The following is a 23,908-nucleotide window of genomic DNA, read 5'->3' as shown; positions in this document are numbered from 1 at the left end:
TCACTATACTAAACATTAAACAAATGACAAATGAAATCTGAGTGTCTATCTGCAAGCACCAGGCTCTGGTTGTCAATGGTTGTCAATGAAACTGCACAGGCTGGAGTTAACCTTGAAGGAGAAAACAGAGAACTTGCCCAGAGCATCCAGAGTCTATTCTTGAACATTTTCCTACTCCCTCTCCATCAAACAGCCCAATGAGAGGCCAGCAGCTTGCTGATTCTGTTATCTCATCCCTGTAGCCCCATAAAACACTTTCCCCGAAGATACAGAAAACAGAATGTTGGCAATACTGTTTCAAAGCTGAAAAACAGTGATGAGAAAATTCTAAAAGAAAAAAAAAAAAACTGCTTTTCCTCCCAAATTCTGTGTGAAGGAGGCAAAGATATGGATACTTGCTATGATATATTTGATAGTACAAAGCCCTGACATGAAGTAATATGAATAATAAATTGCAGCTGTTCAAGGAAGAAAATATAACACGGTAGAGTAAATGGTGTATTTGTCCCTTGAGCTGATGAGTACTTAGTCACTACAAAATCATTCTCCCAGAGCACATGATTTAGACTACACTCCAGGACAAGCTACTCAAGATTCTATACATGTTACCACTCCTTGTTAGATATTTGCGTGATTTTAAATATTAAAGGTGCTATCAAATATTAATAATAAAATAAATTAAATTTAGACTGCAGAACTCAACTGTTGCAGATATTGCTAAAGTGTGAGTTTATTATGAGTCTTTAAGGGTCAACAGCAGAAAGCTTCCATCTAGAGAAAGGTCTCAATAATAATACAAGTTTTGGTAGACACAGCATTCCGAGGGAATCGAACACTGCCCTGTAATTGATCTTCCATAGCGAAGTTGCTGCTATTAATAATAGGTCTACCCAGGCAATCTCTATAAGTTTTTGGGGAAGTATATTTAAATTCAAATATGTACAAATAATTTTACAGGTAGAATACAAACAATCCACCACCCAAATCTAAAAAATAATTTATCCAAAATAAGACCCATAGGAAGAGCCCCTGAAGAAGGAAATGGCAACCCACCTCAGTATTCTTGTTTGGGAAATCCCATGGACAGAGGAGCCTGGTGGACGAGTCGGACAAGACCTAGCGACTAAATAACAACAGGACCCATAGGAACAGGTTCCTAAAACCTCACTAAAAGAGTGAGCCACTTTCATGAAAATAAAATCAAGACTTCCCTTCTTGCAAAGGAATCTGGCACAAATCAAGTGAAAGAGAAATGGATGCCAAACTCAGGCAGAATGTGTTGCACCAACAGATCATATAAAAATTAGAACTTAATTTTCTGATATGGTCAGTAGTGCTTTATGAAAGAAAATATAATGGTCTAGAGCTATAGCCATAATATACCTAGCTATGAGTCCTTAAAAAAAAAAATCTCAATATTTCTGACACTCAATATCCTCATCTGTAAAATGGGAATGCAGTAGCTACTTTTTAAAAAACATCACTGTAAAGATTAAATAAGATATTGCATATATTAATGTATCATGTTGCAGTCACGTATAGCATGTAGTTGGAACTTGAGACTATTTCACTATCTTTCTTTCATTAAGAAAACCAAAGCATTTTGGAAATAGCATTAACTACATTTAATCAGTTGGAACAAATGGAAAAATTCTATATTTACTACCTGGTACAGTGACAATTCATCAAAATATTGAAAGAGAATCTCAGTTCTTTTGTTTCCTCCCTCTTCTTATCCAATGTCTCTGTTGATGATTGCTTGAGTCTTTAGTTTCACTAAAAATGTCAATGTCCTTTAAAGAGAAAACAGATAAACTGTCATCCCTAAAAAGATGATACAGTCATCCTTGGAGAAAAGGAAGTGAAATGGGGTTCTGGAGAGAAGAGAGATGAACAAAACAATTATATCACGAAAGGATGGAGAGCATCACAGGATAAACTAAGGCATCTCTGCGATTTTGTTGATAGAAGAATTGAAGTGAGCCCAGTTCTGCTTGCTCACCAGAGGGCCTATAGGGAACAAGAATGCCTGCTTCCATAAAGGAAGCATGAAATAGAGGGATGTGGTGGGTATATGGACACATACTCAACTTTCGCAGGGATATAAGCTACCTGACTTTTCTCAGACTTTGTATCTTGGACTTTTTTAGTTGTAACATCACTATGTTTCCACAAGTTGGAGCAGTGGTACAAAAACCCACAATAAATAGAATAAATGGCAGTGAGCCCATTTATGCCATTTCAAAGATTATCAACCCCTCAGAACATCAGCGTGTTCTTTTGGTCTGCCACATAATGTGCATATAAGTAATATCTGGTGAAGGCCAACAGTATCACCTGCTTTGTGAAGGCACTGGATAAAATATATTTCTATATTAACTCAAGAAATAGTTCTCAGTTGCCAGTTATATACCAGATATTGTACTAGGCATAATAATACAATATGTGCTACTTAATGAAAACAAAGAAGCAAGTTAATAGATTGTGATTGCATTGATTATTATGATATTTAAGGTGTAATACTTAAGCACTATCTTAATTAGATTCTGTTGGTTTCATGTTGCAAAGAGTTGGACATGACTGAATGACAAAACTTTCACTTTAGTTTATAAAATACTAGGTCAAATTTTTGTGTAGTCTTTCTCATAACTAATTCTGAAATCTACTAACTGGTTTTTGGATGCTAATAATTCAGTGTGTTTTATAAGGTCAAACTTTTTCTTTAGTCCTTGAAAGTGTCACAGAAGATAATCTGATTCCTTCTTGATTTTACATCAGATCTACTTTCATTTGTTCTTCTTTGTCGGTGTTGGTCCTCAGCCCTTACCTCTCCCACCTACATACCACTTTTTTTAGTTTTGAGAACAATTTATTCATTTAATTTCTCCTTCAATTCCAAAACCTGTCATTATCCAAGAATTAAACAGATGTATGCTTCCTTGCCTATAAACTGCGGTATGAGGGGGAAAAAAAAACATATTTTCACTTTAGATGTTGTTGCCTGTAATTGCCTGTATCATTACTTTTGTTTTCTGTATTCTCTAGTTCCTAAATTTCACTGTGTTATTTTACTTCCGTCCCTAAGATTTTTCTTTCCTATTCTGTATTAATTCTTCTCTTTTCAGTCACCATTTCTTGGGAAAAGGAGGTTGGGTAAGGGATTAGGGAGAAGCGGTGACCAGGATACTGGTTTTATTCAAAATACATTGGTTTTATATCTGGTTTTATATAAACTTATCTAAAGAGCTATTTTCATTCTGTATCTTGTGCAAAAGATGGTCCATTCTTTAAATGTTAAGAACTCACCTAAGAAGGTCATGAAAGTGGGAATCCATTTTTTTAAAGATTAGAATTTTTCACTTACCCTTACTGTAGGAATAAATTAGTATTTATCAAAATCACTGAAGGCATTCCAACTACCTAGTTTAGTTGATGCCCAATAATTTTAGCTGCTTGCTTCTACGGCAGCCCCCAGGGGTAGTACTCTGTGTTAATTTACCTACCTTCCTATTTTATGTGTTCATCACAGTGAGTTGGACCCATCTGGAGAAATGAACTGGTTTTGAATCACCATGTCCTCTTATTAGAAGACACATACAAAAGTTAAGGTAGGTTTCTTTTTTCCTTTTTTTTTTTAATAAACAAACTAAATTAGGGAAAGTGAGGAAAGCAAGTACAACTCTTTTATCCCTAATATGTTTTAAACTGTCTGTTAGGAGACAAATCACTGTTGTATCATTCTATTCAATTTTCACGTGACATCAACCCAGAAGGAAAAAAAATCACATTAAGGACTCAGGAATTTTTATCAGTATTATTGGGACTAGCAACTAGCAACGCTAACGTGTACTCACTATCTCTGTTTTGTTAGCAAATAGTCTATTCACTGAAGCTGCTTGACTGGAAGTCCAGAGCCACTAGATAGAGAGTCAGCCTTTTATATAAGGCATAAAAATATTTTGACCCGACATTCATATTTTATCATTTTCCAAGTAGAGTCATTTTTTTCCTCTGCCCTTGCCATGATGTGACATTTAATTATGGATTCCCCAGAAACCTTTCCCTGAGGTCTCTTACATCAGAAGTACCTTTTCCGGAGGACTCCAGTGGCGTTTATCATCATGATAGCAGCTCCCTATGGCTTAGCTTGCTATTAAATCCTGAATTAATATAAGCAAGTCCTTTCCATTGACAAGATAAACAATGTTTCCCTTTGTTTTCCAGAAGATCTACTAGGTTGGTTGTCAGAGTCTGGACCTTTAGTATACAGCCTTTTGTGTAGGTTAAAATCTTTACAGATATGTGTGCTTTTCATCTAACCAGATTTTGCACATCTATTATAGCACACCCTCAATCAAAAGATGTTTCTGCATTGCCTACCAAGTAAAGGCTAAATCAATAGAAAATTATATTCCTCAAAAAATGCTTTTAATTTTTGTGGGAAGAATATTACAAACATAGATAAAGATAGATATTATATAAATAGATAAGAGAGTTGATAGATAAGACAGATGATAAATAGATAAATATATATGTGAAATACAGATAAATAGATAAGATAGATGATATATAGATCTAGATCCACAACTTTTTTTTCTCCTTATCTCACAATGGAGGCAGGGATATCTTTCTGGGACACCTAGATTCAGATTGAAAATGTTTTTTCTGGCTATAAACTGATTGTTAGGATTGGCATAACTGTTATTTTATGGATTTCTTTAACCACACCACTAATGTGCATATATGTTGTTGTTGTTTAGTTACTAAGTCACGTGCGACTCTTTTGCAACCCCATGGATTGCAGCCCACCAGGCTCTTCTGTCCATGGGATTTCCCAGGCAAGAATACTCAAGTGGGTTATCATTTCCTTTTCCAGTGGATCTTACCGATCCAGAGATTGAACCCACATCTCCTGCACTGGGAGGTAGATTCTTTACCACTGACCCACCAGGGAAGCTCAATGGACATGCCTATTTCATATCAAATACTTTAAATTTGTATCTCCTCATTTTTGCTGCTGATGCCAAACATTTTGAAAGAAAATAGGGCAAGGGTGAAACACAGTGTGTATCTGTCTTTCAGCCTGGTTTTACAAGTGTTTTGCATTATAAAAGTGTGTATGCTCCTAAATGAACTACTAGCATATTATATACAGGAACACATTAAAAAAGATCATCTGCCATGACCAAGTAGAATTTATCCTAAGAATCTGAGGCTGGTTTTAGATTTCATTAATGTAAAATACTATAGCAACAAAATAAAGGACAAAAATCATGATTACTTCAGTATATACAGAAAACTCATTTGAAAAAAACTCTACAGCTCTTCATGAGAAAAACACTCAATAAACTAGAAATACAAAGGAATGTCTTCAATTTGATACAGGACATCCATGAAACACCCAGAGCTAATTTTACTATTTTAATGATTAAATACTGAATGCTTTCCCCATAAAATCAGAAACAAGCCTGTCTGCTCTTGATACTTTTATTCAACATTGAACTGAAGGTTTCTGCCATGGCAATTAGACAAGATATTGAAATAAAAGGCACCATATTAGAAAAGAAAAAGTAAAAAAAATCTATTCAAAGATAACTTGTTCTATGAAATCATAAGGACTCCATTGAAAAAACTATTAAAACTTATAAACAAGTTCAACAATTTTGCACTATACAAGATCAATATAAAAGCTAAATTCTGTTTTGTATACTATACTATTTTCATTTGAATGAATAATCAAAAAATAAATTTAGAAAACAACACCTTTACAAAAGCATAAAAATAATCATAAAATATTTAGGAATAAACTTAATAAAAAGTACAAAACTTTTATTCTGAAAACTATAAAATATTATTCAAAGAAATTTTTAAAAAACTAAATAAAAGGGAGAACAGTTTATGTTCCTCAATCAAAATACTTATTATTGTTAAGATGGCAGTACTTTCCAAATTGACCTATAGACTTAACCCAATTCCTATCAAACTTTCAGCTGTGTGCAGAAATTGGTAAGCTGTTTCTAAAGTTTAAATGGCAGTTTGAGGGACTCTAAAATGCCAAAATAATCTTGAAAAGCAACAAAGCTACAGGATTCACAATTCCCAGTTTCAAAACTTACTACCAAGGGAAAGATTGAGGGCAGGAGGAGAAGGGGATGACAGCGGATGAGATGGTTGGATGGCATCACCGACTCAGTGGACATGGGATTGGGTGGACTGCGGGAGTTGGTGACGGACAGGGAGGCCTGGCTGCTGCGGTTCATGGAGCTGCAAAGTTGGACACGACTGAGTGACTGAACTCAACTGAACTGAACCAAGGCACCCTGTGGTACTAGCAAAAGGATAGACGTATAGATTGATGGAATAGAATTAGGAGTCAGAATTAGGAGTCCAGAAATAGATCCTCATGTTTGCAGTAAGCAATTTTTGACAAGGATACCAAGTCAGTTCAATGGGGAAAGAACAGTTTTTTCAACAGATGGTACTAGGTCAACTGGCTATTCACGTATAAAAGAATGAAGTTGGGCCTTTCATCATGCCACAAACAAAATTAAGCCAAATGGGCCATAGACCTAAAGGACAGAGCCTATAAATCTCTTAGGGAAAATATATAGGAGCAAATCTTTGTGAGCTGGGGTTAGGCAAAGTCTTTTTATATATGACACCAAAAGTACAAATGGCAAAAGACAAAATTTATAAACTAGATTTCATCCAAATTAACAACTGATTTGCAAAAGATACCATAAAGAAGATGGCAAGACCAACCACACAATGGGAAAAAGAAACTTGTATTGTATGTGGATTTTCAAGTGAAACTCATTCTGATTACTCTAATGACTCCTTTCTCACACTGCAATCCTCCCAAAGCCCCCAAGCCTCCCTCCTACATAGGAGAAGGCTTTTTGAGAAGGGAAAAGGGAAATGTTTTTGTTCAGAAATAAAAACAAAAGAGAGAAGGCTTAATTATATCTCATAACAATGTTCTGGTCCCTTTCTGTGTTTGCATTTCTTCTCCACTCCTTTGATGCTGGTTTTACAAACCTGTCTGTGAATTATGTTCCTTGGACATTATGCTTGCCAACACATTACACATAAAATGCCCATAATGAACCTATATGCTTTGTCTAAGCTCAGTGTTCACATTCGCAGAGCTTTGTAGGGAACGAGGATGGGGCACAGGACCAAGTTCCTCTTTCTTCGACTAAGAAATCAATGAGTAATACCACTTCTATGGATAAGAAGGTTGGAGAAAAAACAAAGGTACAAAAGAATTGAAGGTAGGTAGAAAGAGTTCTCATTTTCACATATTGCATGAAGTACTGAATATAAAGCTTAAAAATGAATTGAGCTGAGTTCATTTTTACTCTAGTCCCACAGCTATCTCTAACCTAGGGCATCTATTTCCTTTTGTCTTTGCCTAACTTCCACTCGTGGAGTCTTCCAGATTTTCTGTGCTCCCATCTTCTTAGTATCTGCCCGAGGAAGAAGTTTCTAAAAACTCCTCCAAAGACTAAAATCACCTGAAGGGAGAGTATGGGTATACAAAGATAAAATTTTAATAATGTATTTGAATGACACCAACAAGAAAAGCATTTTGAAATGCCACCTGTAATTGGAAAAATAATATTTATATATAAAAGGTATCTTTAAAAAGTCATGTGGACATCACCATTCCCCAGTGCAGTATGAGTCAACTTTAGACCTGAGAGTGACAAGCCTAACTGAATTGTCAATCTTTAATGTTATTTCAAGACCCTAGAGCAGAAAATTATTATACAGTCTCCCGTGAAAAAGGAATAACAAAAATAGCAAAAGCAAATTTCATCCCCAAAGGGACTCTGCTCCTCTAAAAACTTCTCTCTATGCAGATTTGAGACAGAAGAGTTGGCCTGGTGTGCTAAGAATCAACCAGCTGACAAAAAGCTTTATATGCAGTGGAAGAGTAAAAAGTTAAATATAATTTGTGAACTAGTAAGAAATTTTAGTCCTTCTCATCAATTCATAAGAGGGGTCTTTTTCCTAATCCTTTGATTCGCAGCACTCTGGGATGTAAGCTGGAATTGTTTCATTAGCATTTTACATTCCTTTTCTCGAGCTCTGCAGTAAATTCAAGTAGCCAAAGATGAAATGGGAAATAAATTTGTTTCACTGATTCTGATATGCAAGATCCGAAGGGAGAAAGGATATGAAAATAAGCTCCCATGAATAAAAACAACAAAATATTCACTCCCTGGACCCAAGAACATTAGGGCTTTGGATTTCGGTTATTACGTTTTTCAATAGCAGTCGGAGTTTGAATGAACCATGTATACATTTTGCATATATGTCTACTCCTAATCATAAGAACCTGGAAAACAGAATATTAAAATGACATACCACCAATGGAGCTCACAAAGATAAAATGAATTTCATTCCCTTCATCAGAGACCTAGTAGACCCCTATTTGCGTAGCCTGATTTATAACTGACAGATAGTGTATTAAGTTTAATTCTAAGAGGGAAAAGGAAAAAAAACTGAAATATGGATAAGCGATGTCATGTTAATCATACAGAAAGAAGGTCTATTATTTTATTTGCTTTACTCTGCCATTGCTTATACCAACTGGTCTGACACTTTAAATCATAGTTCAGGAAGAAACCATTACAATAATTGGTTGAAGAATTAACTCTAAGAGGGAAAATTTATGCAGAAAAAAAAAAAGGAGAAAGTGGGCTTTTTTTGAGAGAAAAAAATGTGATCTATTCAGACTGCTTCTATTAAAATGAATTAACAGTCCACATAGTTTATTATCTAAAATAATTCATAATAGACAGAGAAACAGCATTCCTATTACTTTAGGAATGTAACTTAGTTATCACCTAAGCAAAAACATCAGAAATATGACGGTATATATAAGCTTCCAGGACCTTAAAATCATCCATAGTAGAAAACAAAATATTGCTTAATAAAAACAACCATAAAGGCATCCTCTAAAATTAATGCAATTATAAATTGGTCTCTGATTACTTTTGTAGAAGTAGTGGACCATCTAGAACTTTTTTAGATTTAATAGTTAATAATTAAAATATAATAGTATACTTGATTTGCTCATGGAAAGAAATCACACTAGGTAAGCTGAAGTATAATGTCCTTTGTTATTTAGGAATGATGGTCATTCACTAGAATTAGTAGATCTAATTTAAAAATGCACCATATTTGCATATATCTATTTATATATACATATAACTGAATCACTCTGTTGTACACTTGTAAGAAACACAACATTGTAAATTAACTATATTGCAATTAAAAAATGCACAATCTACCAAAAAGCAATGCTTTTTGATTTCTTATTTAATTTGGCCAAATGGTCAATTTTTTTTCTGGAGAATTTAGTGCAAAAACTCCCTCCCTAGTACTTGTAACAAATGTGAAAAGACATAACTTTGTTACCTTTCAGACCATATGTGTTTTGAGGATTTAATAAAGTGGAATCACAATAAAGGACTCTGCATGTTAACAACCACAGGCAAAGAGAGTCGAAAGCCACAGCAGATTGAACTTGGAAACTGGAGCCATAACGTATACCAGGATTTCAAGATGACGGGCTAGAGACTCCTCAAAGCCCTCCCATGCAGAAAGGGCAGCACCTGCATGCAACAAGACTGAATCTCTCCTTGGGCAGCTGACTGTAGAAACAATGTATTACCATCCCACCACCCAGGTGCTCTGCTTTGGAGGAAAGACTTCAGGCTTCCTACCAGACAGAACAACTGCTGAAACAACTGTGGAGCAAGAAACAATGATTAAGAGACAAGAGGGAGGAAGGGAAGGAAAGAACAGAAAGGAGGTAAGCCTATGGTTTCCAGACACAATTTAGAAGCACTAAATATTAATAATATATTTCCCTCTAAAATGTAATAACTCCTATCTAATAAATGAAAACAAGAGCAACCATTCCTGAAGGCTGTGCAACATTATTTAAAAGAAAAAAAAAATCACTATCTTGAATGCACTTATAACTCAAGCACCACCTGCTGGTTCAGTGCTAGATTTTCCCACTCAACAATTCCAATTTGATTTGCATTCAAATCAGCCAAGAAGACAATTCAATTTTCCATAGGAATAAGGCAAGATCATTATCAATTTTAAAAATCAGATAACCCAAAATTTTCCTATGATTTAAAACAACTTTCTACTTCCGTCTTACATTTAATCCCAAATTAACATTTGGTGAACTATTTAAAATGTACTATTAGAGAAACTGAAAGATAACTTGTTAATCTGAAAGATATGGTAACCTATATACCAAATGTTAAAATTTATGTACATTTCAGTGGTTGCATCTATACTGTCATTAATTCCTTGGTTACAAATATCTGGCTAATGTTTATTTTTATTGTAATAAAATGTTATGATAATATATGAACCTTTTAATATCTTAATAAAAATAAACTAATATGTCACACAGACTAAATAACAACGTAACAATAAAAGAACCTATCAAAAGAAAAAGTTTATAGAAATGACTCCCTGTGAATAGCCAGTTATCTTTTTCAGTATTTCAGTAACCAAAAAAAAAAAAAATTATATACTTGGACAATGGCCTGAGAATTACGTCACTGAATCAATTTTGCGTTTGTTTTAAAAACAGTCACTTTTAGCTTCTCAAAGAAGATTACACTAAATTAAAATAAGAATAATGATTATCAATGTAACTACTCAGAAACAGTTGGTTATTTCATTAATCAAAATGCATCTCTCCCAAAGTGTCTCTGTTAAATTTATCTAATATATTAAAGAAGCAGCTACGTGCAGCACCTCCAGGCATGGCCTCAAAGCCTAACGGGCAGCAGTATCTCAGGGCTACATTAACTGTGTATCCTAGGCAACCAAGTAATGGCTAAAGCTCCACAGTGTTTGTTTAAAACGTGATGTGGAAAGCAATCAGAAGAGCTTCAATTCCGGGGAAATTCCTTTTCAATGTAAGTCTCACACTGTATTAGAGTGGTGCTATTTGCACCATTATAATTAAGATTGTGTCACCATATTCATTATTTTCAAGGGTTTGTAACTGAGCTGTAAAAAATTAGTCATAGTAATTAAAAGACGGGAAACATCTAGCTATGCTAAGATGTCCTACTGGGGCATTTAAGGTCCTAGTGAAGAGGGTTTAAAGCAATTTAAATGACAGACAATATTTTGTCTTAACTAGCTTAAAATACTGTCCTCACCAATGATAAATGGGAGGTGTGCAATAAATAAATGCAAACAATAATTTAGTTTGCATTTCTCTTGAAAAAATTATACATCAGCTATTCTAAGACTATAATGACTATTCTTTTATGATTTTTATTGAGTTAATTCCTCAGTGACTTTTGATTAATCCTTTTGATTAATATGTTGACAAAGAGCAGTATTTTTATCTTTAAAAATTTCATTTTTGATATTTTGATTACTTCAAGTAATCAGTCATGATCCAAGAACCTAAATACATGCTATTTTGCACTTTTCACTTAAAAATTTATATGCCTACATAAATCATAGGAACAGGATTTTGTTCTTGATGGGTATTTTAAAACCAAGTCTTTTTTTTAAATCAGTTTTCTTAAGAAGGAAAAAAAATGTTTCATCTCCTGTTGTTCAGCTTGAAGAAAGAACTTGGTTTTTTGTCTTGTTTTTAGCAGAAATAATAAGCTGTGGTTACAGTAAGGGAGAAGTAGTAATTAACCTTTGCTAATATCCACACAATGCTTTGATAATCTTAAATGCTGTTTGTGCGCATGCCTGCTCAGCAGCTTCAGTCATGTCCGACTCTTTGCAACCCGAAGGACTGCAGCCTGCCAGGCGCCTCTGTCCATGGGATTCCCAGGCAAGAATACTGGAGTGGGTTGCCATGCCCTCCTCCAGGGGATCGTCCCCAACCAGGGATCGAACCTGCATCTTCTGTGTCTCCTGCACTGAAGGAGGACACTTTAGAGCTGAGCCACTGGGGAAGCCCAAAATGCCATATGTCACATATTTATTTCATTTAATCCTCTGAACAGTTCTACAATGAAGGTACTATGATTCCCACTTCACAGTGAGGAAACTGTGAGACCCAATCCTAGTGACCCCCAAGATGCAAAGTCCATACAGTTTCATACCATTTGAGCACTTCTGAAGTAAAAATTTATGACTGAAAACAATCTGTCCTTTAATTATGATTTTATAAAGTATTAGAGACAGAATTACAAAGTAATTCCACTTCTCTTTTCATTCTCCAGATTTCAGTGCCAGGTTTCATTGTAATATTAACAACTGTATAACACTCATCAAACCTATTAAACTAATCAAGAAAAAAATGAAACTAAGAATTGCAAAAAAACTGTTTTCCCTTTAAGCCATCTAGTAATAATGCAGTCTAACTTATATATAAAAGAGTACTGAATTCTGCCAGAGAACAAGAAAAAAAATTATCATCTGAGACTCAACACAGTAGATTTTGGAAAGAAAACAGTTACAGGTTATATGATAAAATTCCTCTTCAGAGCTGCTCCAATGAGAAAAATCCCTTGGATGCTGGCCAAGAATCTGTCAAGGTTCATATCATGGCTTTGACGCCTTTTCCAAATTCCTTTAAATTTCTAAACCTAGAAATATCACTCACCTAGTTATTTTCAGAAAATAATATATCAAGAGATTTTATTAACTACTTCTACTATCCAAACTTAATATTTTTCTAAGGAAGTTATGAACATTTTTAGCTTTATATTTTTTAAATGTCCTTTAAATACATCCTATAATTTGTGCTTCTATTGGAATGCCAAAGAAAATAACAGTATAAATCCTTGCTTTTCTCCCCCATCTTTTCCATTTGTAGACTGTGAACAAGACGGGGGGAAAAGATAGGATGTCCCCATTTTAAATGAAAAAGGCAAGGAAAAATCCAAGGCATTAGACAGGTAATGTGTCCTATAGTCACCACTAGCTACACATGGCTTTGAGCACCTTAAATGTGGTTAGTCAAAATTGAGATATATTGTATTTGTGAAATATACAAAATTGTGAATTCCAATGCTTGGTACAAAAAAGTATGATCTCATGAACAATTTTTATGTTAATTACTTGCTGAAATGATAGTATTTGGATATATTGGGTTAAATAAAACATATAGTTACTATATGTTTTAATATATTTAATATATTCCTTTCTTTTTAATACATTTTTCAATCATGGTTGCTAGAAAATTTTATATTACATGTGGTGAAATTTGTAGCTCACATTCTATTTCACTGTGTCAGAAAATCAAAGCATGAGCTATGGCAGTTTAAATCAGAAGTCACTAATATTATGTACAAAATATTCCCTAAAACAACTTTGTTTTACTATTTCTTTTATATCTTAGTATTTCCCAGAGAGTTAATCAAATTAATCTCTTATGCATGCATATACATAAGCATATAACCATAATTTTACCCTTCTGTTCAATGTATCTTCATTATCTAGAATACTGTCTGGCCAATAGTAGGCACTTAATCAGTAACTGTTGATTGTATTTTGAACCAATGTGTTTTTCTAGTATTAAAACAATTCAGAGTAGAGGACAAATAGAAGGGAATTTGCCTTCCAGCCCCACTCAGAAATTTTAAGTCCCATAAATCAAATATTTGAAACAAAGAGACATGCAAATAAAAAATGAGACTTCCGAAGCATTTACAGTAATATGGAGATTGGCAATAAATAAAAATTTAAGTGATCAGACTATCAATTCACCCATTTATAAATCCAATAATGTATATGTTAAATATTTATAATGGGGGAAACTTGGCAATTTAAAAATTGAATTTACCTTCAATATATACTATAAGCATGGCTATGAAAGACATTTTTAAAGATTTCTATTCAATCTTGGTGATATTTCTCCTTCCAAAGGAAAAAAGTTCACTGGATAGCATACATCTTCTATAAACAGGAGAAACTCCAAAGTGTGGATTTGCATTCCATCAAAGACATTATGATAAATTAAGAAGAAATCATTAAAAAAACTTAAATATTTTGCATATTGCTTCTCTGAGACTCCAAGTTTATGAAGTGTGTGTATTTTGAAACACCCACAGAACTTATGTCCCTGTGTAAAAAAAAAATTAGAGATTATAAAAATGTTTAGTTACTAAAGACTGGAAAATTGGGAAAGGTGAAAACAAAATGAAGTAATCCCCAAAGACTCAGAGGCCCAGAGAAACCTAAGAAGTTGAAGCAAAGGAATAAGATGTCTTACCCAGGACAGGAACCTGGACCTATTCCTGATTCTGATTACTCAACACAAAATGTTTTTTTCAGAGACCCTTAAGCCTTGAAATATATTTACTTCCTGGGAGTTGCTCTGAAGCTGAAGGAATGGAGAAGAGGGCATTTGCTTGGAGGATCTTAGTTAAACTCTAATTACAAGAATCCCATCTCCATGAGTTACTACCACTGTGTTCATAGGGCAAAAATTCTTCAAATCCTTGGTTTCCTCATTAAAAAAAACATACAATGATAAGCCCTCCATGACAGATTTCTGTAAACTCATCCAAACGATGCACCAAGTACAGTGTTTATAATGAATTACCACAGACTTAGTGGCTTGAAATGAGATAACTGTATTCTGCCACAATTCTGGAGGCTTGAAGTCTGAAACCAAGCTGTAATCAGGGCCACTCTCCCTCTGAAGTCTAGGAAAGAACTTTCCCTTGGCTCTTCCTAGCTTCTGGTAGTTCTTAGCAGTACATGGTGTTCCTAGACTTGCAGCTGCCTCACACCAAAGCCTGCCTCTGTCTTCATACAGCGTTCTCCCCTATATGTGCATCTCTGTATTCTCTCCTTGTCCTGTAAGGACGCCAGTCCTTGGATATAAAGCCCACCCTCATCTAGCATGACTCATCTTAACTAATTACATCTACAGAGATCCTAGTTCCAAATAAGGTCATATTTTGAGGTTTTAAAGTGAAGTGAAAGTGAAGTCGCTCAGTCGTGTCCGACTCTTTGCGACCCCATGGACTGTAGTCTATCAGGCTCCTCCATCCATGGGATTTTCCAGGTAATAGTACTGGAGTGGGTTGCCATTTCCTTCTCCAGGGGATCTTCCCAACCCAGGGATCAAACCCGGGTATCCCTCATTGTAGACCGATGCTTTACCGTCTGAGCCACCAGGGAAGTTTGAGGGTTTAGGTGGACATGAATTTTGATGTTGTTCAGTAACTCAGTTGTGTCCGACTCTTTGTGACCTCATGGACTGCAGCATGCCAGGCTTCCCTGTCCTTTACTATCTCTCAGAGTTTGCTCAAACTCATGTCCATTGAGTAGGTGATGTCATCCAACCATCTCATCCTCTGCCACCCCCTTCTCCTCCTGCCTTCAATCTTTCCCAGCATCAGGGTCTTTTCTAATGAGTCAGCTCTTCACATCAGGTGACCAAAGAACTGGACCTCCAGCTTCAGCATCAGTCCTTCCAATGAATCAGTTCAGCTCAGTTCAGTTGCTCAGTCGTGTCAAACTCTTTGCAACCCCATGGACTGCAGCATGCCAGGCTTCTCTGTCCATCACCAATTCCCGGAGCTAACTCAAACTCATGTCCATCTAGTCAGTGATGCCATCCAACCATCTCATCCTCTGTCACCCCCTTCTCCTCCTGCCTTCAATCTTTCCCAGCATCAGGTCTTTTCTAATGAGTTGGCTCTTCGCATCAGGTGGCCAAAGTATTGGAGTTTCAGCTTCAGCATCCAATGAATATTCAGGACTGATTTCCTTTAGGATTGACTGGTTGGATCTCCTTGCAGTCCAAGGGACTCTCAAAAGTCTTTTCCAACACCACAGTTCAAAAGCCTCAATTCCTCAGGCTCAGCTTTCTTTATAGTCCAACTCTCACATCCATATACATGACTACTGGAAAAACCATAGCTTTGACTAGACGGACCTTTGTTGGCAAAGTAATGTCTCTGTTTATCAATATGCTATCTAGGTTGGTCATAGTTTTCTTCGAAGGAGCAAATGTCTTTTAATTTCATGGCTGCAGTCACCATCTGCAGTGATTTCAGAGTGCTAAAAAACAAAGATTCTCACTGTTTCCATTGTTTACCCATCTATTTGCCATGAAGTGATGAGACCAAACACCATGATCTTAGTTTTCTGAATGCTGAGTTCAGAAATATTATTCCAATTAATATTCAAGGTTAATTTCCTTTAGGATTGACTGATTTGATCTCCTTGCTGTCCAAGGGACTCTCAAGAGTCTTCTCCAGTACCACAATTCAAACGCATCAATTCTTCGGCACTCAGCCTTCTTTATGGTCCAACTCTCACACGAATTTTGAAGGGGTGCTATTCAAACCACTTTAGATACTGGACTAATTCAAAGTTTCACATAGCTTTAAGCAAAATAAAAAGTCAAAAGCCATAGAGTATAAAAAGAAGAGTCACCTCTGTTATATACTGTCTTCTTGTATATACATGCAAAGTTTACATAGACCTGTAGTATAAACATATTATTTTTCCATTTCCCAAAACTCACCTTTAAGACAGTTTCTACAAAAGTTTTTGTATTTTTGTTTTTCTTAGGACTCACAGTCTAGCCACATCTTATACATTTGTCACATCTGTCACTAACTCTGGTCATTTTTCTCTGCTACATGATTCACATCCATTTGTCTTTCTCACTTCTAATTCTACCCAACCTTAGCACCTCACACCAGCATGAGAATAACTATCTTCAAAGCAACACTGGTCTCAAGATATTTGAATCATAGGACGCTAAAGATTACCTGCTTACTTTTTTTCACAGTTTCTCACAATCCCTAAACCATCAGTGATTCCCCATTTCTTTGGGGTAGAATCTAAGCTCCTCGGATCAGTGGCAAAGGTTTGAATGTTTTGACCTGAATTACCTACTCAAAAATACTTTCTTTTACCACTAAAGTAAATTGGAAAACCTCATCTCCACTGAGCCCGAGTTTATTGTATCTGTGGCCCTCCTTCACTTCTTGCTTGCAAGAGGAAGTAATTATAAAAATCCTTTCTCAGCAATATCCAAAAAATGTACCAAATACATTATATCAGATTAATCCTGCCTTCATCTCACAAGGCACTTTATTTTTTTATTTTTTTTTGTATTCATAGTTTTTATTTTCTCAAATTGTGGCAAAGTATACAAAACATAAATCTCACCATCTCCCCCATTTTGAAGTGTACAGTTCACTAGGGCTTCACAAGTCACTTTAAATCAATGTTCCAAGGCAGACTCTGCACGCGTGCTCAATCATATACAACTCTTTGCAACCCTATGGACTATAGCCTACCAGGCTCCTCTGTCCATGGGATTCTCCAGGCAAGAATACTGGAGTGAGTTGCCAAGCCCTTCTCCAGGGGATCTTCCTGACCCAGTTTTGAACCTGCATCTCCAGAATCTCCTGCATTGGCAGGCGGAATCTTTACCACTCAGCCACCAGGGGAGGCTCCAAGGCAGAAAAGATTGATAAATGCACCAGAATTCTTCCCTGAATGAAAGATAAATAGTTCAGATACGTATTTGTGGACAATGGGCCCACAGCACATGCTACATGTGGATACTGTTGTATCCTTGTGGTGATAAAGAAGGGAAAGTGGACTTGAGCAAGAGCTAGGTTGAAAGGTTAGAAATTGGCTTTTACTGAAATGAATTTCAATTGAAAGAAGACTATTTATTTGGAAGTTGTGGATGGTGAAAGGCAAGCCTGGATTGTGTTAATATCATTTTCAGGAGATTGATTGAGACGCTAAAAGGGCATAAAACTCAGCATTAGATAGATCAGTGACAGGCATAAATAGGAATTATTGACAAGATGCTATTAAGTGATGAGCAGTGGAAGATGTATTTGATGAAACTTTAAAAATTTAAACAAATACAAAAGGGATACTGTCTTGCAAAGAAAAATATCTTTCTCTCCTGGGGATTCTGCTCTGTATATTATATAAGATTTCTTAGAATGGTCATTTAAGCTTACCACTTTAACCAACTGAAATGATTCTATGAAACGGTGATGGTATCTAGATTTGCTCTTCTCTAATCTGTTTCTCCCCTAATGTTTCATTGTTGCTTTCTCCTCCCAAAAATGACTGTGGGTCTTCTGGTAGTTGAGGAACCATCCAAATAAGGCAAATTTCCAATTTTCTTCTCGATTGAAAGATGCTGAGTAGCAAATTTAAGCTTCAAGTTAAAAAAAAATTCCCTTTCTTTCTCTCTCTCCTTTTTCTACTCCCCTGATAAACCACCAGAAACTTTTCTCATATTTTAATAAGCAAATGGAAAGTGAGTTGCTTCTGAAGCAAGAAACATAACTTTTATTATCCCTATTCCCTGTTACTGACTGTTATTAATTTTAAACTTTTGTTGCATTTTTTAGGTAATAAAAAAAGCAATAAAGTAGTCCTTTAGTACAAACTGTGCAACACTTGTGGTTTGCTTTAAAAATCAAACATACTTTATAAAAGAAGGTAAAACTATCTATGGCTCCCAAGATAGACAAAACTAGTTATAAACCAAAAAGATAAAAACATACTTTACTCACTCAATAAATATTTGAGAGCTTGCTATGGATAAGGTTTAGAGCAAGGTGAACTGCCACATGGCATTGATAATATTGCTGTATCTGCTCAGGTGACTAATGAGAGTTCAGAAAATTAAAGTATAATCATCACCACATAGAATAGTGTCACCTTATCATTTTTATATTGTCATTACTGCATAGCTCAAAATTTAATTTTACATAAATTATTTAATATCATACTCAGAATCCTGTGAGAAAAGATGCAGGAAAGACACTGCCATCATCATTGTAAAGATGGGAAAACAAGGGTTCTGATACGGTAATTATATTGTCCTATTCACCAGAGGACAGTGAAAGTACTCGCCAGAGCTCCTGTCTTCCTGACCCTTAGTTTGTGCTCTCCTACTTTATAACCAAGATGAGAACCAGTGATTTCACTCTTTTCTACAAGTTTCAGATTGCGAGGAATACCTGAATGAAAAGGAGAAAGGCAGGAGGACACAACTTAAGGTGACTTCCAGTCAGGTCCTTTTATAATCCTTTCCCCTTGAGGGCAGAACAAATGACTTGCTTTTCACCAACAGAGTATGAAAAAAGTGATAGTCACTCCTTGATTATATTATGGTGTTTGGCAAAGGTAGTGTGTTGTCTTTCTCCTGACTGTGTTACCTTATATGAGTCCATCTTAGCAGACTGGGTGCCTAGTCACTCAGCTGTATCTGACTCTTTGCAACCCCAGGGACTGCAGCCTGCCAGGCTCCTCTGTCCATGGGGATTCTCTAGGCAAGAATATTGGCATGGGTTGCCATGCCCTCCTCCAGGGGATCTTCTCAATCCAGGGATCAAACCCAGGTCTCCTGCATTATGGGCATATTCTTCACCATCTGAGCCACAAGGGAAGTCCTCTTAGCGGACTCGAGCTTGAAAAATTCACATTCTATGCTTGAACAAGTAAGACATATACTCTGAACTGTCTATGGAGAGGATCAAGGAATAGAAACAGGAGTGGCATCCAAGAGTGGAGACTGACCCCCATCAGACAGCCCATAACTAAGGATTTCAGTCCTACAGTTCTAAAGAAATGAACACTGCCCACAGCCTGAGAAGCTATGAATTGGATATTTCCCCAGATGAGCTTCTGATGAGACTACAGTCCTGGCAAACATCTAGAATTTAGCTGGGGATCCTGAAGGAGATCTTCCTTGGTGGCTCAGATGGTAAAGTGTCTGCCTACAATGCAGAAGACCCAGGTTCAATCCCTGGGTCGGGAAGATCCTCTGAAGAAGGAAATGGCAACCCACTCCAGTACTCTTGCCTGGAAAATCCCATGGACGGAGGAGCCAGGTGGGCTACAGTCCATGGGGTCGCAAAGAGTCGGACACGACTGAATGACGTCACTTTCTTTCTTTCCTGAAAGAGAAAACTCAGCTGAACTGTACTCAGATTTCTAAGTCATCAAAACTGAAATAATAAACGTATGCTGTTTAACTTACCAAATCTGTGATTAGTCCTTATATACTATAGAAAACGAACATATTACCTATTTCTTTTTCTATATACTATAGCCTGAGGGCTTCCTTGCTGGCTCAGACAATAAAGAATCTGCTTGTAATGCAGGAGACCTGAGTTCCATCCCTGGGTCCAGAAGATCCCCTGGAGAAGGGAATGACACCCACTCCAGTACTCTAGCCTGGAGAATTCCATGGACAGAGGAGCCTGGTGGACTAGAGTCCATAAGGTCGCAAAGGGTCAGACACGACTGAATGACTAACACACATACACACATAGCCTGAGCCCTTTTAAGATTGATATAAATAAATCAAAGAATGTTTGGAGGAGGGAATAATTTTAATAATAAAACTTTTTTAAAAACTTAAAATTTTGAGTTAGGCATTGTTGAAAATCTTTGCATATACTATATCAATCCAACTTCTGAATGCTGAAGAACTACAAGGTTCAGCCCTTGGAACTCACATGTTCTCTATCCTCATTCTCATTGTAGGCCATTGTTTTTCAAGCTGAGAAGCATGTAGTAACTTGTGGTTTTTGAACAAAAATAGAAAAGGAGACAAGGAAAACAAAATGTATCACACACAGTAAAATAAAGTTACCATGGAGCAATACATCTTTTTCCAGTGCTTAGGTCTGTGTACCTTCCTGATGTAAAATGTTATTTTAAGTGTGGATAGTGCCAAAAATATTGAGAAACACTGCCCTAGGTGATGCCTTCCTGTTTCATGGTATTAAACAGCATCTATTCTAGAATGGAGTCATTTTATGTCAATTTTGTATCTCCAGACTATACTTCTCCAAAATTCAGACCCATTTTATAACTCCCTGCTCAACATTTCTATTTGAATGAGTAATAATTTTCAAATGTATCGTGTCTAAAATCAGACTCCTGACCTTCTCTATGGACCTTAAACCGACTGCCCACAGTCTTCCCAATTGCAAGACAAAACCCAAGAGTCATTCTGATTTTTCTCTCTCTCTCATCCCCCATATCCAATTATCAACAACTTTGTCAATTCTACCTTCAAAATATAGAAGAACCTAACCACGTCATACTATTTCTGAACTCCCATGTGAAGTCAAATCACCACCGTCTCTCTGAATCTGTGTAATTAAACTTCCTGCCCACTCTCTGCCTCCACCTTTGCTCATTTCAATCGGTCTATTCTCTTCGTGGGTGCAAGAATGATTCTGGAAGTAAATAATTACCCGTTTTCTCAATAACCTTTCCTCTGAACTTCTATTACATTTAGACTGATATTTAACTGATAATAATAAAACTTACTTTTTATATACAGGGGCTTCCCTGGTGGCTCAGACAATTAAAAATCTGTCTGCAATGCGGGAGACCCAGGTTTGCTCCCTGGGTCGGGAAGATCCTCTGGAGAAGGAAATGGCACTCCAATTTTCTTGCCTGGGGAATCTCATGGACAGATGAGCCTGGTGGGCTATAGTCCATGGGATCGCAAAGAGTCAGACACGACTGAGAAACTAACACACTTTTATCTATGAAATCAAAAGTTGTCTGATATTTGCTGTCAAGCAGATGGCAGTTGTGATGCAGCACTTGCAGCTTACTCATGAATAAACCTGGTCATAGCTGCTCACAGCGTCATCACTTCAGTTGAATTATAGGTACCATTAGGTCTACATATCTTGAGTTAACATCTTCAATAAGTCTCTATTACAATTCAATGTTGAAATTAGAAGTTATTGTGTTTGCAACAAGACCCAGTGGCAGGCCAGAATGGCATAAAGATGAATCTTTGTCTAAATAAAGCTAAATGAACTCTTCCAATAAATAGAAAATAAAAATATTTAATTGGAAAACTATACTACTGTTTACATGGAAGGTTTGTTTCTTTCTTAGTCATACATGGAATAATGGGCTTCCTAGGTGGCTCAGTACTAAAGAATTTGCCTACCAATGAAAGAGACATAAGAGACATGGGTTCAATCCTGGGTCGGAAAGATCCCCTGGCAACCCACTCCAGTATTCCTGCCTGGAGAATTCCATGGACAGAGGAGCCTGGTGGGCTCCAGTCCATGGGGCTGCAAAGAGTTGGATGGAACTGAGTATAGCACAGCACATATGGAATAATGATGAAGGTAACACAGTCTTAAATGTGACAATATATAGTAAAAGACAGGTATATAAGCCTTATGATGTTCTACAAGGCTCTTAAATGCTCTTATGCTCCTGATATCTTTCTGAACTTATCTCTGCAAAATTCTCCCCCTTGCTCACACAGCTCCAGCCATGATGGCCTCCTTGCAGTTCTATGAATATGTCACAAATGCTCATGTCAAGGACTCTACCTCTGCTCCTCCTTCCACCAATATGATCCCACTCCCTCCACCCCTGTAAGACTTATTCACTATAATCTTTTAGGTCTCTGCCCAAATGCCATTTTATTAGTGATATCTTCCCTACATAGACTATTTAAAATATTCCTGTCCCTCTCAAGTTAATTTTCTCCATACTCTATTATTTTCTTATTTTTTTGTTTACTGTCTTTCTTTCCTCCACTGAAAAGAGCCATAGTGCCTGACACATAGTAGGTGTTCTTAAGAATGTGTTGAATAAATAAATGAATGAATGACTGGATCTTCACAAAAATCCTATGGTATGTATTAATATTATCAATGATAATGATAATATTATTCTTATTGTACTGATGAAGAAAGGGAGGTGCAGAGAAGCTTGTGAAGGTCACACTGGTACTAGATTTGTCAGACCCTGGATTTGATGTGGCTATAGTGCCTAAACAATGAAACTTTCCTTAGTATTGTTTCTCATGGGTCAATATGTGAATATAGTCTAAGGCCACTTAAAAGGATAAAAAAAAGTAAAGCTTGTACAGGGTGATGGCATTCACAAAGCTATCACAGAGCTTACTACTGAGACTGCCAAGGCTACCAATCCAGTCTGTAAATACAACTTTGGAGCAATTTTTCAATAAATTCTGTTATTTTACTAATCCCTTAGAGGTGCCATAGATTCAGGTATTTCTTCATCCTAAGAAATTTAACATTTTACAACAGATTCCTGAAAAATATGAAAGACTCTAAAAATCTAATAATTAAATACCTAATTCAGGTCCACAGGGGCTCATTTTTGCCCAGCATATATTCACAATGTCCATCGAGTCATAGTAGCCGCCTACTTGGCGCCAATGCCTGCCTGGTACTTAATCCTGGCCAAATAGGGGCCACTTTTCCATTCTGTTAAAATGATTAAATGGATATGCAGAGAGAAGAGTAAGTCATGGTTGAGTGACTACTATACTGCAGAGATGATACAAAATTATTTTATAATTTTCCTAGCAGTAATAAACATATTTTCTTGCTTTTAAAATTCTCTCCTATCTCAAGGCCTTCTCTAATAATCTCTATAAATAATTACATGAAATTCACATAGTGTGGTTTGCCTTTGAAAAACCCCTTGAGTTGTAAAGATGGAAAAAGTAATTCATAAATATATTAAGAGCAGTAATTAGCACACAGCGAGCACCCTTAACACATCATCATTATTATTATAAATTCTTACATATTTGAAGTTAACCTTAGAGTTTGGTGAACTGACAAATTTGGAAGTAGAAAGTAAGGAATTGATTATGTACAACTAAAACTATAAAGTTTACTTATAAAATATGTGCTGTGCCTCATATGAACCCTCAAAAAAAATTAATTAAGAATGAAAGGATAGGTTCTTCACTGATGCTGTTTCTGCCAGAAATATTCTGCCTGGTCATCTACCTCTTCTTCATTCTTCAGGACTGTGATCAAATGTCGTTCCTCAAGGCAGTCTTCCTTGACCCCTAAGAGGGGCCTGGTCTACCACTCCCATACTTATTACAATTGTATTTCAATATCAT

General features: G+C 36.2%; 1 protein-coding gene and 1 non-coding gene across 3 annotated transcripts in view; one reads left to right on the top strand and one right to left on the bottom strand.

Annotated features, from left to right (window-relative positions):
- The window catches only part of NLGN1 (neuroligin 1), a 715,442-nt gene that overhangs the window by 565,304 nt on the left and 126,230 nt on the right, over nt 1–23,908 (bottom strand). The gene's annotated exons all lie outside the window — the stretch shown is intronic.
- On the top strand, nt 19,718–19,789 carry TRNAC-ACA (transfer RNA cysteine (anticodon ACA)). Its single transcript has one exon. It is a non-coding gene; the product is annotated as a tRNA-Cys (tRNA).

The sequence above is a fragment of the Dama dama genome, chromosome 19, assembly GCF_033118175.1.
Source record: "Dama dama isolate Ldn47 chromosome 19, ASM3311817v1, whole genome shotgun sequence".
NCBI lineage: Eukaryota > Metazoa > Chordata > Mammalia > Artiodactyla > Cervidae > Dama > Dama dama.
This window is presented reverse-complemented; position numbering and strand designations above follow the sequence as displayed.